This window comes from Myotis daubentonii, chromosome 4 (genome assembly GCF_963259705.1).
Source record: "Myotis daubentonii chromosome 4, mMyoDau2.1, whole genome shotgun sequence".
In the NCBI taxonomy this organism is placed as follows: Eukaryota; Metazoa; Chordata; class Mammalia; order Chiroptera; family Vespertilionidae; genus Myotis; species Myotis daubentonii.
The window spans coordinates 48950063-48976830 of record NC_081843.1 but is presented as its reverse complement, the minus strand read 5'-3'; the positions used below and the strand labels follow the sequence as shown (position 1 = coordinate 48976830).

Genomic DNA, 26768 nt, shown 5'->3' with positions numbered 1-26768 from the left:
TCCATATTTATAAAATACGTACAAGTAATATGGTGAGAAAATGAAAGCTTTCTCACTGAGATTAGGAACAAGAAAATGATGTCTCCTGTCATTACTTTTTTCAGCATCATGCTGAAAGTCCTAAGTACTACAATAAGAAAAGAAAAGAAAAAGAAGATATGCAGAATGATAAAAAAAGAAATAAAAACTTTGTTCACATATGACATGATTCTCTATGTAGAAAATGTAAAATAATTGACAAAAAAACTCCTGGAACTAATAAGCAATTACAACAAAGTTTCTGGATGCAAGGTTAATACATAAACATAAATTACTTTTCTGTATGCCATCAATGAACAAGTGTAATTTAAAATAAAAAACACAATACTATGTATATTAGCACCCTTCAGAATACCTAGGGTATAAGTCTAACAAAATATGTACAAGTAATGTGAAGAAAACTATAAAACTCTAATGTAAGGAATCAGTAAGTGGAGAGATAATCCATGTTCAAGGATAGGAAGACTCAATATAGTCAAGAGGTCAATATTGAGTCTATAGATTCAATGCAATCCAAATCAGAATCTCTGCTAGTTATTTGTGGCTACTGAAAATTTTATTCTAAAATTTATATCAAGAGGCAAAAGATCCAGCATACCCAACATAATACTGAAGAACAGAGGACTAACCTATTTCACTGCAAAACCTACTATAAAACTATAGTGATCAAGACAGTATAATGTTGATGAAATAATAGACAAATAGATCAGTGGAACAGAATAGAGAGCCTATAGTCCTGCATAGATATAGTCAACTGATATTTGACAAGAGAACAAAGGCTATCAATATAATATATAAAAGATAGTCTTTTTAACAAATGGTACTGGAATAACTGGACATTTATATGCAAAGAAAGAATGAATCTAGACACAATCCTTACACTTTTAACAAAAATGAACTGAAAATAGGTCACAGCCCAGCCGGCATAGCTCAGTGATTGAATGTCAATCCATGAACCAGGTCACAGTTGGATTCCCTGTCAGGGCACATGCTTGGGTTGTGGGCTCGATCCCCAGGAGGAGGCATGAAGGAGGTAGCCAATGGATGATTCTCTTTCATCATTGGTGTTTCTATCTCTCTTTTCCTCTCCCTTCCTCTCTCTGAAATCTATAAAGAAAGTTTTGCTTACCAGGTAAGAAGATAAACACAAAACAATGAAAGATGGCCAATAAACTCAGTAAGTGGGTAAACTATAATTTGAAGAAATACAAATACTAAGGCAATCTTTGAAAACAGATTTTTAAAAAGTATTTCTTAAAATCCTAAAAGGTCAAAGAATAAGTATCATTCATAAAACAAGAAAAAGAAATCGTGACATACAAACAGACAGATGTTTTCCAGAACAGGGAAAATAAAAAAGAACCAATTAGAAATTCTAGGACTGAAAACTATGGTTATTTTTTAATTAATAAATTGACATAACTAAGGACATGATTAATAAATTAGAAGACCCAAAATAAAATACTAAGAGGTTTTATTTTTTAAAAAATGAAGTTACACCTGGCCAGGAAATAGATTGAAAAGTTCCAACATATGCCTAATATGTGTTCTAAAAATAAAAATTATAACAATGGGAAAGAGGCCTGATTTGAAGTAATGAGAAAGTATCTCCTGAATTGAAGAAAGAAATAGTGACCAAAGTGGTGAATATGAGAAGCAAAAATCCTATATACAGTATGATGACACCACCACCCTATATGACACTTTTTTTGTGAAATATAAAAGTGCCCTCTGATGATGCTGTCCTTTAATTTCATGACTTGAGTGAGCGCCCTTAGCCTAGTTTTCAGCCCCCAACTTGTTCCCGTAGCCATATTCCTTTGAACGGGGAAAAATTTGCAGAAACATACATAGTGTGGCCTCAAGTAAAAAAAAATGAGAGAATCAAATTAGGATTTGATTTACAGACTTCTTACAAAGTAGAAACAATTACACTGAGATTATTCCACCCCTAGTGTTAATACTAAAAGCCATTAGAATAAAATCTTTAAATGCTGAGGGAAAAGGAATCATAACCAGAGGCTCTACCGGTATACAAGACTATATTATCATTCAAGAATAAGTATAAACAAAGTCTAATGGAATTTATTTCTTACAGATTCTTGCTGAGAGAACTATAAAAGGATGGACTCCAGAAAGTGGAAAAGTGGATCCAAGGAATGGAGTGGGATATAAGCAATAGCGGTGAGTAAAAATAGTAGTAACATATGTGCATTTAATTAAAACCTCATAGATACCTTTTACGTTTAAACATGGTGATTTTGTTGAAAAAACTGATAAAGTTAGGTCAGCTTGAATTTACTTCCATTGGACTCTCCTTTCTGCCCATGGTTTCAAGTATTTTCAATGTAGGAACTCACTCCTTTTCAGCAATTAATTGCTGTTTCTCTCAGTAGCTGACCATCATTATATTAAGAAAAGATAAACAGTTGGAATTTCAATAATATAAGAAAAAAACAGAAAGTAACTTTTTATTTGTCTTTGTAATCCCTGGGAAGTTTCACCTTTTGCTTAGAAAAGTTACTACCATATAAAAGATGCTCAAAAAATATCTCTCAAGTTAATAAATATATTCTTAATTAAATTGTAAGAATATTTTTGATGGGAGAGAGTATTTTGGTGGGATTATAGAATCATATCATTGATTTCTTTTTACCAGAAGACAGTGATAAAAATGCAGCTGGCTAAAAACATGTTGCAATGTCTATATTTAAAGAACGTATAGCAATCTTCAAAGAATAATTTTTGAAGAGGCAGTTTCCTGAGGAGTATTTTTCCTTAAATAAATTAATCTTAGGTTTAAAAAATTACTTGGTTTTCTTTGGACAACAAAAAAAGGTTATTGTTTGGGAAGCAGAAACATTTTTAAAGATAAAGTTCTTAGTGAAATTTTCTTTCAGAATATGTCACACAGTCACTTTTATATGGAACAGAGAGACATAAGCTTGTCACCTTGACTTGCTCAACCTAGAAGCAATTTTTACGTTGAAGCTGCATGGCTAGCCTAGTATTAATTTGGGGCATTCTCAAACAACACCTGGCAGTTCCAACCCTGTGGTAAAATTATCATCTTGGCAGAATAATGGTCATTTTCCTACACTTTGCTCCATATTCAGCTTTCTAGTCAGTAGTTGCATACATTTATGGTACTGGTGCTAATACTCAAATTCCTTTTGTTAATTCTGTGATTACCTTAGAAAAACATGGCTTTTGTCCATGTTCTCCCGGCTGCCGAGCCTGAGTGAGACATTAATGTTAAAAGCCAGACTTTTCATGAAGTAGGTGGTCCTGGTCTCAAAATATCTATCTACTTGGTACCTGTTGGCAAGTCAACTATGAAAACATCTAGGTCTTATATGTGGGTGTTTTGGGTTGTTGTTTTTTTTAATCTGAGGTTATTGATATTAAAACTTGTGATGTGGCTACCTGCTGAGAGTGAGCTGTCATGGACAGTACATTTGGATTCGGATATTTAATTACTTAGGGCAGCAGGATGAATGCCAGGGCTCACAATCCATATTGAGGTCTTTTCTGCTTTCCTGCCTTCTATCTTCCTATGAAAAGCCGGTCAGCATCTATTGATTTATGACAAAAATAAAACATAAACCTAATAAATATCCAATAGTTTCTTCTATCTTTTGCTACATATTTTAAAGAAGATGTATACTTTGGATCAACAGTTAAAGAAATGTAAATACATAGACACAATTATACTCCAATTAATAGCATTCATTGTTTGACATTAACACTTTCCCAGGCTTGATAACCATGATTAATCTACTGGAATGAAATGATTTACAAAGAGATATAGCGGTAACTCTGGAGCTGTGGGGCTGCAGAAAAACTTGTTTGGAGAAAAATCTCAAGGAAATACATTTATTTGCCCCTTCAAAATCAACTTGAATGAACTGCTTTGAAATTATGAGGAAGAGGGGATCCATTTCATTTTTCTTTAACCATATTTTTAAATGGTTCAATAAATAGTGTAGAGTACATTACGCATGCAATAAAATTAATGGTCATTTTGACAGACTGAAGTCACACTGGGTACTGGAAGACAGCCGTGATCAGGAGAGAAGGGTATTACTCAGACTTTGTTTAGGATATGGAAACCACAGCAATTTTAACAGGATATAATATAATGAATTGTCAGCCAGGAAGTCAAAACCTATGAAAGGGAGAAGTAAGGTTTCACAGAACATCCCTAGGGCTAAGAAAATAAAGGGAAGAGTTTAGGATTAGTAAAAATTTAGAAGCTTGAATGAGGGAGGGACTCAGTGCTTAGGACTTAGATTTCTGGGGATCTGCATTAGTGCTTCAGGAATGCCACAAAGGTGCTGCATGGGGCTGGGAGCCAAACCTTTGAGGAGGGGGCACCAGTTGGCTACCTGGGAGTCCAACATCACTGTGAGGGGCCACGGTGATGTTGGTTCTGCCAGTGCTGGAAAAAAATCTAACTGGAATTAACGGCACTATTGGAACAGTCAGCCAGTGGCAGGGATGCTGAAAGTAAAAGGAATGAAAACAGGAAATAACCTAGTAGCAAAGTACATCTTCTATCTCTTCTGTCTACTCTCTCCCTAATACATCCTCTTGGCAGAGCCTAAAAATGACCTAACTAGCAAAAAACTGCTTTGCAGAGTCCCAGCCCCAGAATCACAAAAACAGAGAAGAAAGAAGAGTAGATTTGGAGTTAAGAGACGATAGTTGAATATCAAGCACAAGAAAAAAATAACTGACTTGGCTTGCTTGCCTTTTATATGTTTATTTCATGAAGGTTATATTCCATATTTTGGATTTCATATCTTTAGGTAAAAGTAACCATTTTTCAAAAAATATTTTTATTGCTGAATTAGCTCAATTAGAATGAAGAGAAAGTCATTGAATAAAGATGGTTGGCTGAACAAATGCTCGTGCTTCCCCAAATCTCTTAAAACGGCTGAAACAGTATTTTTAAAAATAACCTTGATTATAAAACAATAATAATTCATGACAGAAGGAAAGGACATTAGGTCAAAAGAAAGCAGATGAGTTTGATTCATGCAGAACGACACTGTAGAAAAGGCAGAACACAAAAGGAAGGAGGCGCGCACCACTGCGGATGTGGGAGTGACTCGCAGGGAGCTGCAACCTCAAAGTCAGTGAATGCAAGAAGCGGTTAGGGCCTCTGAAACCTGGGGATCTGCAGCAGTGTAATTCCCTTCTGAGGGGAAAAACCAGTCTCCCGTGGTGCTGAGCAGGGAGCAAGAGCAGTTTGCTGTCATGATAAAGTGATGACAGTATGTAGCTGTGAGACTAGAGAGGTAGTCCCTTGTGTGTGTGGTTCGTGCCCTGCAGGAGGAGCATGGAGCTGCAAACAAACTCACCCACAAACCATGCCCAGGCTTTTCCACAAGCCCCTGGGGGAGCTATCCAAGAAAGCGGCATGCATCTCAAGAGTCAGACATTGACTCTGGAACACAAAGAGAATCAAGGATCGCACACAGAAATCGATCTCTATCAGAGTCAGTACATTCACCAAATAGATGACTTGACACCTGAAAATTTAGTTAATTGAATGAAGGAAAATAGTGAAAGAAGTTATAATTGATAATAAAAAGATGATGTCTCTTTTACAAAGCCATTATTGGAAGAAAAATAGATACCTTGGTAATTACAAATCACTAGAGGCCCGGTGCACAAAATTCATGCAGGGGGGTGGGGAGGAGGCGGTCCTCAGCCCAGCCTGCACCCTCTCACAATCTGGGACCCCTCTGGGGATTGGGCCTAAACCAGCAGTTGGACATCCCTATCGCAATCTGGAACTGCTGGCTCCTAACCACTCACCTGCCTGCCTGCCTGATCACCCCTAACTGCTCACCTGCCTGCCTGATTGCCCCTAACCACTCTGCCTGACTTCCTGATCACCCCTAACTGCTCACCTGCATGCCTGATTGCCCCAACCACTTTGCCTGCCTGCATGATCCCCCCTAAGCACCTCTGCCTCAGCCCCAGCCACCGCGGCATGACGTCCAAAGATCGTTCGGCTGTCCAGTCTAATTAGCATATTATGCTTTTATTATTATAGATTGGTAATTTTAAAATAATCTTAATAATAAAATAATTCATGAAAGAAAGAAAGCAGATGGGAAAAAAAGAAAGCAGATGAATTTGTTTCATGCATTAACATGGATTAACAACAGTACTTACACCAATTTAAATATCTCAGTAGAAATTTCAGTATCTCATTAGTTAGCTTAATGGCAGAGTAGACACAGATAAAGACTGAATTTAAAAAGTCAAGGGTTTCTTCAATACAGGGAACAAAAGACAGACATTAAAAATGGCTTTTGTAAAAAATGTCTTAAAATTTTATGTTTTATGGAAGATGGGTCCAGAATGTGCAATATAGCTGTCTTATGAGCATTCCAAACACATAGAACAGAGGGGGTGAAATGGAAGAAGTAATCAAATAAATTATTTAGAAAACATTTCAAAGTGAAATAAACATTAATTCAAAGGGCCCACCAAGTGGCCAGTGGATTAAATAATAAAAGACATCTGTCTTTTGTCTTCACTATTATATTCATAACATATAAAACAGTGCTTGGCCCATAGTAGGTGCTCAATTAATATTTATTGAATGAACGAAGCTAAACATGAAATGGTAAATTTTGAGAACACCATAGATAAAGAAAAAAAATACCCAAAGGGGGCGGGGGGAGACAGAAATAAGAATTAGGTTTGCATTAGACTTAACAATAGGAGATACTAAGTGGGACAAAATTACAAATTCTGAGGGATATTGATTTTGAACCTAATATCTTATAGTCAGTCACATGAACATTTAAGGGTGAGTATAAAAAAAGATATTGACAAATATGCTAAGACTTAGAAATACAATATTTACAGACCACTGTAAAATAAGTATTTAAACTTGTGCTCTGGCAAGACAAAAATGATTGAAGAATAATATAAACTTGTGAGCAAGTAAATAAATAAAGTGGATAGTGAAGCCCATATAATTATGCTTCATTAAAAATAATAAGCCCTGGCCAGGTAGCTCAGTTGGTTTGAACATCTTCCCAATACGCCAAGGGTTCAGGTTTGATCCCCAGGTCAGGGCACATACAAGAATCAACCAATGAATGCATAAATAAGTGGAACAAATCTATGTTCCTCTCTCTTTCTCTCTCTCCCACTCCTCCTCCTCCTCTTTTTTTTCCTCCTCCTCCACTTCCTCTTCCTCCTTCATTTCCACTTTCTCTAAAAACTCAATGAAAAAAATATCCTCAGATGAGGATTAACAAAAAATAAATAAATAAAATTGAAAAATTAGTAACCCTTCTCAATTAGTAACCCCATGGAGACCCTTCTCAGTATAAGCCTCAAAATAAAATGAAGAGCATATGAATTAGGGGTTCTGTTAGGTAAAGTATACAAAATATACATAAAAATTAGCATGTGGAACAAAGGAGAAAATCTTGAATATGGCATTCACCAAAATAACAAAATAAAATTACGTTTGGTGACTGCATTTCACATTTTAAATGTTCCCAACCAAACAAATTTAAAAAGCAGTCAGCTTGCCCTAGCCGGCTTGGCTCAGTGGATAGAGCGTCAGCCTGTGGACTGAAGGGTCCCAGGTTTGATTCAGGTCAAGGGCATGTACCTTGGTTGCGGGCACATCCCCAGTGGGGGGTGTGCAGGAGGCAGCTGATCCATGTTTCTCTCTCATCGATGTTTCTGACTCTCTATCCCTCTCCCTTCCTCTCTGTAAGAAATCAATAAAATATATTTTTTAAAAAAAGCAGTCAGCTTGAAATATATAATTTTAAAGTATCTATCTGTCTTTTAAATAAAGTCATGATGTTGCATTCTGCTTCTGAATATAAATATAAAAATAGTTCAGTTAAAATAATTTGATTTCCTTAATTTTTAAAATAATTACATTAATAGGAAATGCAAAACTTCAAAAATATAAGATTACCCTAGAAATGAAAACAAATTTACTTATCCTTTTTTAGAACTTCAGATGAAGATTTTTTTCATTATATAACTCGATGTTCATTTTCAAAAAGATTCATGTGATAATGATTTTAGTTTTTAGAATTTGAGCCCTGGAAAATATGAACTACTAGTTTGTTTTCTTTTATCATCTAATAACATTTCTACAATTGCTTTTTGCTTTTTTTATGTCTAGGAGCTTTCAAGTTACCTTAGTATTCAAATAGAACAATTATAGTACCGTTGGCATAGTTACCTCCTCCTTTTTGCTAAAGCCCTTCCTTCTATCTTAAAGTTAACCTCCTTATAGTCCCTTGTGTTTTATATATACGTTCCTGAAGTTCCTTCAAATATTGTATATTTATAAAAATATTTCTCTTTAAAAATTATATTTTTCATTATTTCATTTAGGAGATGAAGGTAGGGGAGCAATAGTTAATATATATATTTTAAGCAAAGCAAAAATAGCCTTGTTTTGTTCAGATTTAATTATTGGAAAAAGTCTAATTACTATTGTGGATACTACTAAGAAAGATAGAAGCAATTGGACCTTTGAAACTATGTGACAATCTAGGGATGATGGTACAGTGCAATAAGCCCCCGTTCTAGAGCCAGAAAATGGGGTGGGTAGAGGTTGAAAGGGGACTGAGCCCTGGAAATGGACTTGAACTTGCAATGGATACTCCTCACAGCTGAAGCACACCTCACAAAATCTTGTCTGGTTTTGCTTGGATTGAATGTCAGATACCAAGTTGTTATAACAAACTAGAGGCCCAGTGCATGAAATTTGTGCACTGGTAGGGTCCCTAGCAGCTGCTGGCTGCTGTCCAGGCAACCCCTTCCTTCCCCCGGCTGCCTGCCACCACTGCCGGCCAGAGCCTCCCTCCCTTCCTCTGGCCTGCCCCGCCCCCTGGTCAAACTCCTGGACAAACTCCTGGTTGAGGGGACAATTTGCATACTATGCTTTTATTATATAGGATAGACTTAAAATTGGAAAATGTCTCAAACACAATAGAAATTAAAGAGTTTAAATTAAAATAAGAGATTGCATTCCTGTTGAGATGGATTCACAACTAGTTTTGCCCTTTAGATGTATTTATTTTTAAATAAGAATTATGGGAGGTAAGTTTGGAGCTAAAGTAGGAGTCTTCATTTCTGATAAACATTGACAATGATAGACCAAAGGGTAAGTGGTGGCGTTATTTTAAAGTTGCCCAGGGAAACTGTTCTGTTCTCTGACATTTAGTTCCTTTATATGATGGTGGATGACACTGTGATCAGTTATGCAGATAATGACCACCATGGTCACATTTATTAGCCTTCTACTTCTAATATTACTCTAACCAAGTGTAAATTAAGTTTGCCAGTTATGGTTTAAAAACTGGGACAGCCAATTAGAGAAAATTTAGGCTGAGTTGGTTGGCTAAAATTTGTGTAATTAGGAAAGGTGAATCCTCCAGAGCCCTGTCCATCACTGGATGACTTAATCACATCTTATCCTCAATTCCATTAAATACTTTGCTTTTCTATTAAAACCTTATACTTGGCAGTAGGCTGTTACAGGTAGACAGTTCCGTAAAATAATTGGACTTGAGGCCATTAACATCTGAGTTGGCAAAAATAAGTTTAAATGAATTGAGTTCAACGTATTAAGTTCAGTTAAAAATTGCAATTTTTATCCACTGATTTCAATTTATTTTTTTACTTTCAAGACTTGTAGTGATATCCCAAAGATAAATGATATTGCAGAAACTATGGGAATCCCAGTATTTTATATTTCATGAAGAATCTGTGATTTGGCCATACTTTTTATTGTTTTGAGTTGAAATAAAACATGGCACAGAGAAGTACATTATTAACATGAGAGGCTTCACTAAATAGAGAAATAATGGTCTAGTATGAATTGGAAATAGAATCAGAACATGTCATCAGTACTATTTACAAGTTATTACATTAACTTTAATTCTAAATTAGTTTAATGAAAATATATGAAATGAATATTCCACCTTAAATCATGCATTCTTTTCTTCTCTTTCTTTATAAATGATAAAAATTACATTTAAAAGAAAGAAAACTAAATGGTCACTGGTAACCATAAAAAAGCATTTCAAATTTGCATATTGCCGCCCTATCCGGTTTGGCTCAGTGGATAGAGCATTGGCCTGCAGACTGAAAGGTCCCAAGTTTGATTCCGGTCAAGGGCATGTACCTTGGTTGTGGGCACATCCCCAGTAGGGGGTGTGCAGGAGGCAGCTGATCGATGTTTCTCTCTCATCAATGTTTCTAACTCTCTATCCCTCTCCCTTCCTCTCTGTAAAAAATCAATAAACTATATTTTAAAAAATTTGCATATTGCCTTCCAATCTGTCCATATGTATATCAGCCTTGTAACATCCTAGTTACAGGAGGGCTTTTTATGTATTCATGAGATGCATAACTATATTCACAATAGGAATATGTCAAAATAAATCAGTCTTAACTAAAAGTTTCTCCAAAACTTTATCATTAGATAATCTCATTTGTTTAAGTTTTTAATAAAAATTTTCCATTCTATTATCTTCTCTAGCATACAGTCCTGTTTTTTAACCCTGTGGTATCACATACTTTTATCTTAAAGCAAATATTAATAAATTGGTAATAAAGTCAAAGAGCACTGTGTTCAGAAATATTCAGACTCTTCATAATATTTTAACAAATGATTGATTAGCAGTGCTGCTCATGGAAGCAAGATTTTCTTATGAAGAAGAGAATCTTATTGTTAATGTTCAGAGGTATTTTTTGCATTCTATTTAGTTTTCTTACCAGATAAAAAATAATTTTCTTTCCTTTTTCTTTGTTTGATAATACTTTATTTTTAATAATTTTTTTTATTTTCTCAATTACATGTGACTTACATTATTAGGTTCGGGTGTACATCTTATTGATTAGACATTGGATAACTTACTAAGTGATAACCCAGAAATCTAGCACCCATCTGCAACCACACATAGATTTAGAATGTTATTGACTGTGTTTTCTATGCTATACTTTATATCCCCATGACTATACTGTAACAACCAATTTGTACTTCTTAATCCTTTCACCTTTTGCACCCATCCTCCCAACCTCCCTCCCATCTGGCAACCATCAAACTGTCTGTATCTATAAGTCTGTTTCTTTTATGTTTGTTCATTTATTTTGTGTGTTTTTTTTAGATTCAAATGCTAATAGATATGTATTTCTTGCCATTTTATTTTCTCCTTCTCCTTCTCCTTCTCCTTCTCCTTCTCCTTTTCCTTCTCCTTCTCCTTCTCCAAGACCCTTTAACATTTCATATAATACTTGGTTTGGTGGTGATGAATTACTTTAGCTTTTTCTTGTCTGGGAAGAGCTGTATCTGTCCTTTGATCCTAAATGATAGCTTTGCTGGGTAGAGTAATCTTGGTTGTAGGGCCTTGCTATTCATTACTTTGAATATTTCTTGCCACTCCATTCTCACCAGCAAAGTTTCTGTTGAGAAATCAGCTTACAGTCTTAAGGGAGCTCCCTTGTAAGTGACTAACTGCTTTTCTCTTGCTGCTTTGAAGGTTCTCTCTTTGTCTTTAACTTTTTGCATTTTAATTATGATGTGTCTTGGTGTGGGTCTTTTTGGTTCATCTTGTTTTGGATTCTCTGTGCTTCCTGGTCTATTAACTTCAGCTAGTTAGGAAAGTTTTCTGTCATTATTTTTTCAAATAGGTTTTTTTTATTTCTTGTTCTCTCTCTTCTCCTGGCATCCCCATGATGTGGATGTTAGTATGCTTAAAATTGAGACTCCTTACACTATCCTCATATTTGGGGAGTTATTTTTTCTTTTAGCAGTTCTGATTGGGTGTTTCTGCTTCCCTAGATCCCAAATAACTGATTTAATTATCAGCTTCATCTCCTCTACTACTGATTCCCTGTAAATTCTTCATTTCAGTTAACATATTCTTCATTTCTGACTCTTTTTTATGTTTTCTATTTCCATTTTTATGTGTCCTATCTCTTTGTTGGTATCATTAAATTCACCTACTCATCCCCTTAAGTTAATTGAGCATCCTTATAACAAGTGTTTTGAATTCTGCATCTGGTAGATTGCTTGTCTCCATTTTGTTTAGTTGTTGTTGTTTTTTTCTGGAGTTTTGTTCCGTTCTTTCATTTGAGATATGTTTCTTTGCCTCCTCATGTAGGCTGCCTCCCTATGTTTGCTTCTGTTTATCAGGTAGAGCTGCTATATCTCCCAAGCTTGGTAGAGTGGATTTAAGTGGTAGGTGTCCTGTAGGGTCCAGTGGAACAGTTTTCCTGATCACCCAAGCTGGGCCTTCCAGGTATATGCCCATTGTGGCTGTGTGCATTTCCTTATTGTAATTGAGCCTTGATTGCTGTTGGCAAATAAATGGAAGGGATTTACCCCCAGGCCAATCATCTGCAAGGACTGGCTGTGACCTCAGGCCACCATGGAGAATCAGTTGTGCAGGGGCCCACTCCAAAGAGCAGTACTTACTTCAGCAGGCTCTGTTGCCCCTGAGTTTTCCCCTTAGGTGTGTCACTTATGGAGGTGGTTAAATGGTGGTGCTTCAACGTGGTCTGAAGCTGTCCACTCAGTGCTCTGGCTATGGGACCTCCCAGGAGGTTCAGGCCAAGGTCAGATGCCACCTGTGTTCTTCATGGGGTCACCCAGCATGAGCTACAAAGTGATCTGCAGATGGCTCTACTTGTGCTGGGCTTGGAGGTGACCAGTCCAGGCCAAGCTGCAAAGCAAGGCCAGCTACTGCCAGTGCAGAGCCTGGGGCCGCTTAGGGAGAGATAAAGGGCATGCTGAGGGCAGCTGCTGCTTGTTTAAGATATTTAGAGAAATCTGAAACATGAGTCAAGACAGGCCATTCATATGAAAAAGCCACTGGAAATAGCTTGAATGGGCCTGCAATTGGGGTGGGGCATGATCTCAGGGAATTATAAGGGTGGAACCAACAGGGTGAGCCAGGTTGATGGAGTCTCAGATATGGTGCTCACCTGCTGGCTCTGTGGAGGGAGGGCTCATCAAAGGAACAGTGGCCTCTGCCAGTGCTTATGTCTTGGAGAAAGCCACCCCTTCAGCTCTAGTCCTGATGTCAGATAATTCAGTTCTTCCTCGTATGTTTCTGGTCCCTTTCAAGCTGCTGCCCCAGTGCTGTAGCTCAGAGGGAGGGAGTCTGAGTTGGTCCATGCACAGGCCCTTTAAGAGGAACTGCCTTGTACTCCAGCAGCCCTCTCTCTTCCTCAGCCTCAATGCCCACTAGTTTTTACAGCCCAAAGTTATGGGGACTTTTCTTCCTGGCACTGGAACCCTGAGCTGGGGGACCCTGGAGTGGGGCTGGGACTGCTACTCCTCAGGGGAGACCTCTGTAGCTAAGATATACCTCCCAATTATCTCCCAATTATCTACCACATGTGGGTGTGGACCAGCCTGTTCTGCATCCCCACCCCTTCTACCAGTCTTGATGTGACTTCTTTAAGTCCCTAGTTGTAGGACTTCAATTCAGCCAAATTTCAAGTGGTTCTGAATGATGGTTGTTCTGTAGTTTGGTTTTAATTTTGATGTGGCTGTGGGAGGATGTGAGTCTCCTGCTTACCTACACTGTCATCTTAACTGGAAGTCTGACAAGGGTTATTCTGAAGAGATCTTCTCACTGAGATTGATAGTTGTGGGATCCAATTTGGATAAAAATGGAACTTTCTCTCCTTCCTTTTCTCCTCTCTTCTCTTTACCTCCCTTCCCCTTTCCTTTTAGGAAGCCCAGGGCTGGAAAAGCCTTTTGAGAGTTAGAAATTTCTGCAACTTCTACCTTGTTGCCTCATTACCCTTAGCACATTGATTCCTCCTTATAGTCAAGCTCCAGTCATGACAGAACATTCCAGAGGGCAGGAAGGCAGGAGAGGAAATGCCAGTCTCTTGCCTTTTAAAACTAGTTTTTCTTCTTATAAAATGTTCTACAGCTCTGAATCCTTGATCATGTTCTATTTGTGGGTCAATTGGAGTAGCTCCTGACATATTAACATGCAAACACTATATATTATGATCACTCACATGTCTGAGAACATATTTCTTTCTGCCTTAGTCATGAAAAGCAGCTTGTATAGAATTTTTTAAAAAATGTGTCACAATCTTCTCTTATCATTATTTGCATGTTTTTCCTTAAATCCTTGTATTTTATAAAATGGTGAACATATCTAGAACTAATGACTTAGAAATCCCCCCCTTTTTTTTTCTAATGTGAACTAATATATGCAGATTTTTTTTTATTTTCATAGTTTTAAAACATACCAGAAATTCCTTTTTTTCTTATAGTTCAAAATTTACTAATAGGTTTATGTAAATCGGTCAGTCTCAGAACACAAGCCTTTTCAATTTGCTCAGAAAATATGGGGTGTGCTTTATCTCTGGTTGTTTTTGTTTTGATGCTTCTGCTTTTACATTTAAGAAAACTACATAGTGGTTTGCATGTTTTGTTTCCCATCAGGCATCACTTGCATTATTTTAATTTCCTCCCATTCTTCAGAGCACTGAGAAGCTCTTGAGTTTTCACACTCTTCACTGATACACATCTCCTTAGAACGGACACTTCTTGCTACAGTCTCCAACGTGAATTTTAACTTAGCTATAGCATTTATTTTTAGCAACCAATCCTTAGCCCAGTTATTTGACTTTTCAACTAGCTATTTCAGTCTTTTATATCATAGAGGCCATGTCTCTTGAACTTTATTGAAGATGTCAAACAGTTCTTGGAAGTTTTCTTCTGATTCCTATTCTGAATTATAGGAAGTATAATTTATTTTCTAAATTTATACCTTATTTGACCATATTTTTCATAAGTCACATGTATTTTTTTTTCCTCTCATTCTCAAACAATGTAAGATCCAAATTTTCAGTAAATGGAGAGAGAAGACTGACCTTGATTTTGCCCTTTGTTCAGATGTGTGATGTAAAGATTTCCTTATCAGATAAACAAGTTGATCTGAAAAGCCAATATGTAGCTTCCACTTAAATTCTTAGATTTTAGATTCTTCACTCAATAAGATATTGTTTGGAGAAACACTCATCCAAAAATGCACTGTGCTACTTACTTCACAGTTGTCAGGGACCTGCAGTCTCAGTTCTATGGTGTGTGGAGGAGGTGGTGGTAGTGTAGACAGGGCAGTGAGGAAGAGTGTCCAAGGACAGGATTCTACTTACCCTGAGTGGTAGTATCTAGGGATTGTAGCACATGGCTCCCAGTCTAGTGAGTAGCGTGCCTCTCGGGAGCAAAGACTGGTCTAGTTTGGCCTTTTCCACTCTTTTTTAAGATAGTCTTTAGATCATGAATCAAGTTCAGGATATTTCATTAATTAAAACCTGGAAAGGGTTTTCTCAATCTGTGTAGACTGGCACTCAGAAACTTAAACATTTTTATTTGCCACATTGGGAAAGGCGTAATGGAAATCTGCTTTAAGTTTCATAATTATCTGTAAACATGAATATTCTTTTGAAAGCTTTGTTTTCTCATCTTCTCCCACATAAACGCAAAGGAGGACACCCAGTATATCATTTCAAAGTCACCCCTCTTTGTCCTCGCCTGCCCCCAGATAATAGGGCTCTCTCTTTCCTCAGCACATGATTAACCTAACTACCATTCCAAACAAAACAGCACCGTTATTTTCGTAAGCATGTTCATAAAATGTGAAAATCCAACTTCTCCTTTGTTCCATTATTGCATCCATTATTTAGTTTCATTATAAAACATTGAGGGTGAGAAAGGATAATTAATGCAATTAAGTTCTCATGGTTTATTAATTCCCTAATTTTAGCACATGTTTTAATGGAATTCTAGCACAAAAATGAAGCAGAAATTCATTACCTTCATTATAGTAGTGCCACATAGAATAAAATAATAACTCTGAAACTCAAAATATTCTATAAATGAGAATTGATGATTTAATAGAGAGTCTCTAAACTACACATACAGATTACAAATGTGTATGCATTTTTCTTTTTCTATGTTTCTGGATAAACAGATTTAGGGAAATGGGAGAAGTGAGACTTAGCTATTCATTTTTAAAGGATACATCTGTATCATCACACTGTAGCTTGCTTTAAATATTACTGAATGCACATCTCAACAATCTTTTTCTTGTGACTTTGAGATTAAAATTCAATCATCATGTCTTGGAAAACCACTAAATATTAGATCATGTAATAAAAAATATTTGCATTTACTTTCTAATGCTCACAACAATTGATGGGGAGCCGGGGTATAAAAACTGGTTAGGGATATGTTCAAATTACCCACATGGTCAGAGGAGAAAACTAAGTGAAGGTGGTGAGGGGGCACCATGCTAGCATTGTTAGGGATGTGAAACTGGAAGTGGAATGCAATCTAAGGCTGTCCAATTTAAACTATTCAGGTTCCATTTTACTAGTATCCACTTTAGGTGAGGGGGTATGTGAGTGTAATATGCAAATACCCATATTTGAATGGATCATACCTATTTTTCTGTTCCTTGGGGGCATGAAAGTCCATGTTATTTTCAAATTGTGTATCATTTATCATTTGTACTCTTTAGGTAGCAGAATAGTTATTTATCTTTATAAAAGCTACTAATATTATAAAATAATTGCTAATATTCCTTTCAATATTTAAACCAAGAGTAGGTAAGTGTGTATGTGGTGAGCTTATGGAGGGATAGAAAAACAAATTTTTCCTCCATTTTTTTGTCCTAAAATTTATTGGGGTTCTTCACTATTATTCTTTTCCTTTAGAACTAAGACCCAGAATTGAATTAATCACAGCCTTAGGTTCAAATCACATGCTCCTTGTTGCTCCATATTTATTTGTCTAACTGTGAACCCAGAACCTAAAGCAAAAGCTAAGACCTTGGAAATAACAACTGGCATCTTTTGCCTCCCTCAATCTAGGCTAAGTATTATCTTGAATCATGTGTTTGTCATTGGCCTATCTTCCTTTCTGTATGTGAAATACATATCTATTGCTTCCATGTATATTACACATATACACTTGCACACATATATAAACACACTTATTTTTGTTTAACTTTATGAAAAAAATCATGCTATATGTAATATTTGTAAATTAATTTTTTATAATATTGCATTGCCAAGATTCATCTGTTTTTTGTCTGCTATGGTAGTTTGTTCATTTTAACATCTGTGAGATATACCATATCATAGTATCAACTCTCCAAGGTAAAATCACTATTCAGAATAGGTTCTTTCTATAGTGAACAATGCTGTTAAAAATATTCTTGAAAGTACAACGATCTGTTGTACGTGTGCATGTGTTTCTCTTGGGAATATATTCATAAGATAGAAGTTATGTGGTTTTTCAGCTGCAGGAGTTCAACATTAATGTCAAAATTTCAAACTGATTTCTAATATGAATGTACCACTTCCCACTTACATTTTGAGTTGTTTATTGTTACCTTGGGTATATACAAACATTGATGCATCCTTTGATGAATATCCAACCACTGATATTCATTGAGCATCAACAGATGGACAGTGGGCTGGGCTTGTCCTACAGGAAAACCAAGAAACTTTCCTTTCAAAAGCTTTTCCATCTGGTAGATTCAAATCTTCATTTCATGATGTGGGTTGAAAAAATCACAGAGAAAGGGAGGTAGCGATAAAGATACAAGAGAAAGAGAGATCTGTTCTGTATGTGTGAGGAGAGAACTTGAGCAAGCCATTTAAGCTCCTAGAACTTCTGCAAATTGAGGGAGGTAGACTAGATTGATACTTTTCAAATTGTATCTTGTGGTGACCTTGCTCAGTATATCTGTGGAGGTATGAATGTTGGAGATTATTTGGTGACTGAAGGTGGAGATAAGGTAGGGAAGAAGAGACTTGTTTAGGACTCTAGGAGATCCACCAATGCTGCTAACAAAGCAGTTTCATTTTTATCTCTAACTATTTTATATTTCATGTGATAAAGGTCTTCCATTGTTGAGACCAATCAAAATTGTGAACCATACTGCTGTAGATGATCTCTTAAATCCCTTTCTCCCGTAATGTCCTGTGATTGCTCGCTGTGTTATTTAGGGTAATTAATGCTAGCTGCTAACACTGATAAAGACCAACTCCCAGTGGGTTAGCCAGCATAGATTTATTTTTAATTCACACATAGCCTGCTATGGGTTGGCAGGGCCTCTTTTCCATTAGGTGACACAGGAGCACAGTTCTCTCAGTCTTGTGATGCTGTGCTCTCACCCTGTGGCCTGTTGGGTTATAGCAGGACAGGTCAAGAACAATGAAGGAAGCGCACCCATCCTTAATTGACTCAGCTCAGAAGTGACACCATCTCAAAGCCCATTGGCCAAACCAAGTCACATAGCCCCAACTTCACCATAGAGGAGGCTAGGACATATAGGGGAACACATTAAATACTTGGCACACACTAACTCTAGTGCATGGACCATGTGCAAGAAGCATAAATCAGATGCAAAAGGGCAGAGTGATCACAGACAAGGCGGATACAGTTGCAGAGATTTCCTCAGAAGGTACTTTATTATCCTCATACAGTTATCCCTTTCAAAAGATTTCGATTTGTTTTCTAGAAAATATACAATGTACCCCCGAGGACCCATATTTTCTTATTTTTATGGTTGAAAGATAAAATATAAAAAAATGGGTTATTGTGATGATATCAGAGGAATGGTGGAGTGAGAAATCCCATTGGCCTCTCCCCTTGAATTTCCAACAATTTGAACAGGTAAAATTCAACATAGGATTCCCTGCTTAATTCTTAAATGCATCTGAGAGATATGCACATTGAAACATCTAAAGATAGGCAAGTGGCAGTGAACCAGGGAGGTAAGAAAGGAGAAGAGCTCAAAGGAGACCTGGACACAGCCCTCTAGCTAGGAACTCACTGGGAGGAATTAGGTTGTGACTAGCACTCCCTTCAGCCAGAAGGAGCAAAGAGATTTAGTGAGCATTCCTGCAGGAGTGGGCAGTTGTGACTGAGCCCAATGACCTGGGCAGGGATAACGCACAGAAGTGCAGCCATGGTTGTCGGGCAATCAGCATCCACGGGGATTGGGCCTAAACCGGCAGTCAGACATCCCTCTCGTCCCTCACTGCCTCTGCCTGCCAGCCTGATCACCCCTAACTGCCCACGCCTGCCAAACTGATTGCCCCTTAACTGCTCCCCTGCTGGCTTGATCGCCCCTAACTGCTCTCCCCTGCTGATTTGATCGCCCTTAACTGTCCTCCCCTGCCAGCCTGATCTTCCTAACTGCCTCTGCCTTGGCTACTGCCACCATGGCTTTGTCCGGAAGGACATCCAGAAGATGTCTGGTCTAATTAGCATATTATCCTTTTATTAGTATAGATGGAATTGACATAGGGAAGAAGAGAAAGACTTGAGAAAAAAAAATGAAAAAATTCTATGAGAACTGACTCTATCAGAAAGAGCAGTAGATATACCAGAAGAAGAAAGGGAGAATGGAACTGAGAGTCTATTCAAACAAATAGTGACAAGAACTTCCTAAACCTATGGAGAAAGCTATATCCTTGAATCCAACAAGCAAACAGAACACCTAATTACCTAAATTCAAAGAGGCCTTCTCCAAGGCACATTGTATTAAAACTGTTAAAAATAAATGACAAAGGAAAAAGTCTCAAAGAAGCAAGGGAAAAGAAGAAAGTAACTTGTACAGGAAAACTCATTAGGTTATGTGACTTTTCAGCAGAAACTCTACAAGCTATAAGAGAGTAGAACCAAATATTCACACTACTGAGTGAGATAAATTAACAGCCAAGAATAATATATCCAGAAAAGTTCTCCTGTAGATATGAAGGAGAAATACCTTTCTGAGAAGCTGAGGCAAATTATCATCAGAACACCTTCACTGAAAGAAATACTCTAGGGGGTTATTCCACCTGAAACAAAGACCAAAATGTCATAAAACTATGAGTAAGATTACCAACAAGCTTACAACTTAAATAGAGATAATTTGTGACACCAAACACGTAAAAGGGGAGATGGTAAAGATCTGAATTTTCAAAAGAGGATGGAGATTAGATGCAGTCACTTTAACCTCCCCTTCATAATTTCAGGAAATTCTGGATTTGGGGGAAAGTCCTAACCAGATGTGAGTGAAGCACCTTTTAAAGCTGCCCTTTAGTCCAGCCAGCATGACTCAGTGGTTGAGCTGGATCTATGAACCAGTAGCTCATGGTTCGATTCCTGGTCAAGGCACATGCCTGGGTTGCAGGCTCAATCCCCAGTATGGGGTGTACAGGAGGCAGCCGATGGATGATTCTCTCTCATCATTGATGTTTCTATCTCTTCCTCTCCATTCCTCTTGGAAATCAATAAAACATATTTTTTTAAAAAGATGTGGTACATATACACTACTCAGCCATAAGAAAAGATGAAATATTGCCATTTGCAACAACTGGATGGACCTTGAGAGTATTATGCTAAGTGAAATAAGACAGTCAGAAAAAGCTAAGACCCATATGATTTCACTCATATGTGGGATATAAAATTGAAATGCATAGACACAGACAATAGTATGCTGGTTACGAGAGGGAAGGGAGGTGGGAGGTAGTAAATGGCAAAGGGGGGGGAATATATGGTGATGGAAGATGATTTGACTTTGGGCATACAATGCAATATACAGATCATTTATCATAGAAATGTACACTTGGAACCTATATAATCTTATTAACCAATGTCACCCCAATAAATTTATTAAAAAATTAGCCTGTTTGTCTCTATTGAACTAAAATTTAAATTTTAAGAAAGCAAATTTATCAGGTTCTACCATGAGGAGTAAGTACAGAAACTTATGTTAATTTAGGATGTAATTCCCCCAACCCATGGTTTATCAGCTCAAGCAATCTGTTTTCTTTTATACAGATCAAAATGCAAAGGCCCTTTTCTCATGAAGTGTGTGCTTGTCTTTTGTGTGTGTCATGCTGAGCTGAAGTAGAACAAAAAGTACAAATAGTCTTTCTTTCTGACCATCTCTGATGTGTTAATGGCATTCTTGAGCTTGATGATACATCTTGATCATCTAGTTCTGCGTGCCATTTCCTAGTGGTACACATACTTCATGTGGTTCACTTTCCGAAACAACAGATTTAATTTTGATATTGCTGTTCATCTGGAGAGATTCAAAGATTGCATCAGAAGCAATTAAATCATTTCAGGAAAGGGCCACTGCTGAGTGAGTCTGTTCTTTGGAAGGTGATTCTGGTGACTCAAAGCAATGGTAAGCGTGTAATGAAAAGAAGCCCATGCCGGTGTGGGGGTGTAGCCAAAAGTAGAATTGGAAAGTAGTTCGGCTCCAGAAGCATAGATAAAATTACAAACCCAGTGATGTAGGAAATGCCTGCCTTTATGGGACATGTTTCTGCTGCTATGAGAATGAAGAGAAGAAAAGTTGACTGGTGTGAGAAATAGAGGCCCGAGAGCAGATGTTTATTGAAATATTTGAAGAAATATATTTAGGAGCTTAAAAAATCACTTTTGCAAAGAAAATAACAATTTTGTTTCTTGACCTTGTTTTGAAATGGAGCCTAACTGGGGCAAGGCAGATTTAGGAACAAAGAAAATGGTATACGACTATGTTATTCTTCACCCTGTCTCTCTCAGTTGAAGGTGCACTTGAAAAAGGAGCAAAAAAACTGCTCATTTATGCTCAGCAATTTGAATCATTTGGTAACTGTTTGTTCTGCTGCTTCCAATGGTTACTGAAATCCAAGTAGTAAAGATGGTCCTTTGCAGTATGACTTAATGAAGTAACTCTCCAGTGGTTTTCTGGTGGGACTTTGCTCCTTCCAACCATTTACTTTTTTGCCAGTTTGATTGAGGAAAGTTTCTGAGATCTTTATTTACTGTCAAAGCCTTCTAATCATCAGCTGTAAACACCAAAAAACAATGTACATAAGAGATATAATAAAGGTAAATGGAAATCTTAACTTTTTGAAGCATTCGACTTGAGATTATTTTTATAGCTGAATTTTAACTAGACCTTTTTAAAAATGTAATTTCTATATTATTTAAAGAATCCAAGGAATAGAAAAAATTTGGAAGCTTCCTAATTCATTTTAAGAAACCAGCATAACTTTAACAGCAAAACCTTGTAGAGATAGTACCCCATAAGAAAACTAAAGATAATTTTCACTTTAAAATATTTATGTGAAAAGTCAAATAAAATGTTAGCTTATCCAATTAAGCCATGTATGGAAAAAATAATAATCCATGAATAAGTGAAACTTACTTCAAGAATGCAAGCATAATGAACTCACATAAAGAGAGACTAAAAAAAATATCCTACTTTGCAACAAAAAAAATTAAGCTACATAGGAATAAACTTAACTAAGAAAGTATAAGACCTGTACTCGGAAAGTTACAGGAAGCTGAAAAAAAGAGATAGAGGAAGATATAAACAAGTGGAAGAATAAACCATGTTCATGGATTGGTAGAATCAACATCATTAAAATGTCCATGCTACCTAAAGCAATCTACAACTCCAATACAATTCCCATTAAAATACCAACAGCATATTTCACAGACTTAGAACAAACTCTCCAAAAATTCATATGGAATAAAAAAAGGCTCCAAATAGCCACAGCAATTCTGAGAAAGAAGAACAAAGTTATAGGAATCACAATACTAGATACCAAGCTATATTACAGAGTCACTGTTCTCAGAATTGCCTGGTACTGGCACAAGAACAAACACATAGACCAATGGAATAGAACAGAGAATCCAGAGAAGCCATTATGCTCAATTAATATTTGACAAAAGAGGCAAGAGCATACAATGGAGTCAAGACAGTCTCTTCAATAAATGGTGCTGGGAAAATTGAACAGATACATTCAAAAAAATGAAACTTAACCACGAATTTACACCATACACAAAATAAACTCAAAATGGATAAAAGACTTAAGCGTAAGACAGGAAACTATAAAAATCTTAGAAGAAGCCATAGGCAGCAAAATATCCAACATATCATAACAATATCTATACTGATACAGCTTCTAGGACAATGGAAACTAAGGAGAAAATAAGCAAATGAGACTATATCAAAATAAAAAGTGTCTGCACAGCAAAAGAAACCATCAACAAAACAACAAGAAAGCCCACTGCATGGGAGAACATATTTGCCAATGTTACATCCAATAAGGGTTTAATCTTCAAATTTATAGGAACTCATATAACTTAACAAAAGGAAGATAAACAATCCAATCAAAAAATGGGCAAAGGACCTAAATAGACACTTCTTGAAAGTGGACATATGAAAACAAGAGACATATGAAAACATGCTCAAAGTCACTAATCATCCAAGAGATGCAAATCAAAACAACAATGAGATATCATATCACACCTGTCAGAATGGCTATAATCAACAAATCAACAAACAACATGTGCTGGTGAGGTTGCGGAGAAAAAGGAACCCTCATACACTGCTGGTGGGAATGCAGACTGGTGCCGCCACTGTGGAGAACAGTATGGAGTTCCCTCAAAAAAATAAAAATGGACCTCCCCTTTGACCCAGTAATCACATTTCTAGGAATATATCCCAAGAAATCAGAAACACCAATCAGAAAGAATATATGCACCCCTATGTTCATAGCACTACAATTTACAATCACTAAGATGTGGAAATAGGCTAAGTGCCCAGCAGCAGATGAATGGATTAAAAAGCTGTGGTACATCTACACACTGCAAATGAGTAACAGCATAGATGGATCTGGTGAATTATGCTAAGTGAAATGAGCCAGTCAGAGAAAGATATATATTACATGATCTCACTTGTTTGTGGAATATAATAAACAACATAAATTGGTGAACAAAAATATATAGAGAGACATAGAAGCATCAAACAGACCAACAAACCTCAGAAGGAAGGCGGGGGGAGGGGTAAGAGATCAACCAAAGGACTTTTATGCATGGATATAAGCAAAACTAATGGACACAGACACTAGGGGGTGAGGGCATGTGCTGGGGGGTGGGAGAGGGTCAGTGAGGGGTGGGGAGAGGTCAATGGGGAAAAAGAAGACATGTAACACTTTCAACAATAAAGAATTTTTTTAAAAAGAATGCAAGCATAGTCAAACATTAGTAAATCAAAGATAAAATATATAAAATAATTACAGTTATTTAATTGTATTGGAGGATGCAGGTGATAAATATTATATTATCTCTATATAGAAAAGCCTAAGCGACCCTTTTGACCAAACGACTGGAATGACCAGTCAACCACTCGACCAGTCGCTGTAATGTGCACTGACCACTAGGGGCAGTCAGTCACTCAACACAGGAGCTGCCCCCAGTGGTCAGTGAGCTCCCACAGCCAATCTCCTGGGCCCCTCCCCCTGGCCAGTCAGCCCTCTGATAAGCCTCAATCGCCGGCTAGGCCGAGAGACCCCACCCATGCATGATTTCATGCACTGGGCCTCTAGTATATTACATACAAATAATATAGACACTGATAAAATTTATCAGTCATTCCTCTTAAAATATTATAAAATAGAATAAAATTCCTTAGACATGGTAAAATCGAACGACCCTTTCACAGGGGTCGCCTACATACATCCTGCATATCAGATATTTACATTATGATTCATAACAGTAGCAAAGTTACAGTTATGAAGTAGCAATGAAAACAATTTTATGGTTGGGGGTCACCACAACATGAGGAACTGTATTAAAGGGTCATGGCATTAGGAAGGTTGAGAACCACTGACTTACATATTACTACTATAATATATTACTATAATATATTACTACTATTATTCTACAGAGTTTTAAAAATTATAACTAATGTAATCAGACAAATATTTTTTATAAATACTTGAATGACCAACATAAATATTTGAAAAGAAATTAAACATTTGTTTACGAATAATATACTAAAATCTCAAAAGGCATTATGAAGAACTCTTAAGCTAGATAGGGGAATTAGTAAAATGACTGAATAAAATAATATATGTCTATAAAGTAAAGCTTTGGTGCAAACTAGCACTATTTAGTTTGTAAAGATTATTTTGGAGGGAGAAAAATTTATGTCTGTATATATCCTGATCCAAAAAGAAAACCAAAATCATAAAACACCTAAAAATAGAAGATACTTGATTATATAAAGAGGGTATGAAGTATTATAAAAGTACTTAATAAGACCCAAATAAATAGTAAATGCATAGATAAGATGCTCTAATATTATAAAAATAGCAATCATTTCAAACATACTACATAAATTAATACAATTCTACTCAGCATTTCAATGGACATTTTTATATTAGGTAAAAACTACTTAAAACAGATTATATAGTAGGATAAATGTTTAAGAGAACTAAAACATCTTAAGTAAAAAGCAAAGATGGTTCTGCATTAACAAAAGCCTGAACTATACAGAATTACTACAAACACAACATTTATCAATTTTTACAAAAATGTAAATAATTGTGATGATGAAACCTAAAATATTTCAAAATAGATTCAATTTTGTATGGGTTATTATACAATAAGGATAAATTTTTAATTGAGTAGATAAAGAATGATTTATTTAATAAAGATTCCTGCCATGTGGAAGAGTAAAAGCTATCTTCCACAATATAAAAAAATGTATTCTATGTTGAATATTTAAATGTAAACAATAAGGATATTAGAAGAAAATTTATGAGAATCTATACTAATAAAAGGGTAATATGGTAATTAGACTGGATAGACCAGACATCTTCTGGACAAAGCCACGGTGATGGGGGCTGAGGCAGAGGTGGTTTGGGGCAATCAGGCCGGCAGGGGAGAGCAGTTAGGTGCGATCAGGCAGGTAGGCACAGGGGGTTAGGTGCAATAAGGCAGGCAGGCAAGTGGTTAGGTGAGATCAGGCAGGCAGACAGAGGGGGTTAGGGGCAACGAGGCAGGCATGCAGAGTGGTTAGGGGCGATCAAGCAGGCAGGCAGGTGAGCGGTTAGGAGCCAGTGGTCCTGGATTGTGAGAGGGATCCCAGATTGGAAAGGGTGCAGGCCGGGCTGAGGGACCACCCTGCCTCCGGTGCATGAATTTCATGCACCAGGCCTTTTGTATTTATATAATTTGGGGATGTAAGAGACAATCAAAATTAGACATGATACCCAGAAGACTTATAGATACACATATCACTTTTAAAAATCATATATAGCTATCTAAAGCCATGTAGTGTCACACTGGCTGGGTAGCTCAGTTGGTAAGAGCGTCATCTAATAAGCTAAGGTTGCAGGTTCCACCTCTGGTCAGGACACATACAAGAAGGAACCAATGAATGCATAAATAAATGTAACAACAAATCAATGCTTCTCTCTCTTTCTCCCTCTCTTTCTCTCCATCTCTCTCTCTCCCTCTCCCTCTCTAAAAATCTATATAAATAAAAGCCTAAGCAACCATTACGACTGAACAACTGGAACAACCGGAACTACCAGTCCACCAGTCGCTCTGGTGCACACTGGTCACCAGGAGGCAGATGCTCAACGCAGGAGCTGCCCCCGGGTGGTCAGTGTGCTCCCACAGCCAACCTCCCATGCCAGCCAACCACCCAGGGTCCCTCCCTCCGGCTGGCCGGCCCCCATCAGCCCCTGGTGCTAAACCAGTTATAGACAACCTGCTTCTGGGTCGGGGTTTCATATGTAGCAGAGCAGATCCCTTGCTGCGATCTATTGAAAGTCCGCCCTCAACACAAGGGTTTGTTTCACTCCCATCCTCTCCCTTCCCTGGA

General features: G+C 37.1%; 1 protein-coding gene across 2 annotated transcripts in view; it reads left to right on the top strand.

Moving 5' to 3' along the window:
* KCNN2 (potassium calcium-activated channel subfamily N member 2) overlaps positions 1–26768 on the top strand; it is a 364306-nt gene that overhangs the window by 92615 nt on the left and 244923 nt on the right. For both annotated transcript variants that reach the window (XM_059693866.1, XM_059693865.1), the window contains exon 2: positions 2138–2223. The gene's annotated coding sequence lies outside the window, so the exon portion shown is untranslated. The remainder of the gene's footprint in view (positions 1–2137; positions 2224–26768) is intronic.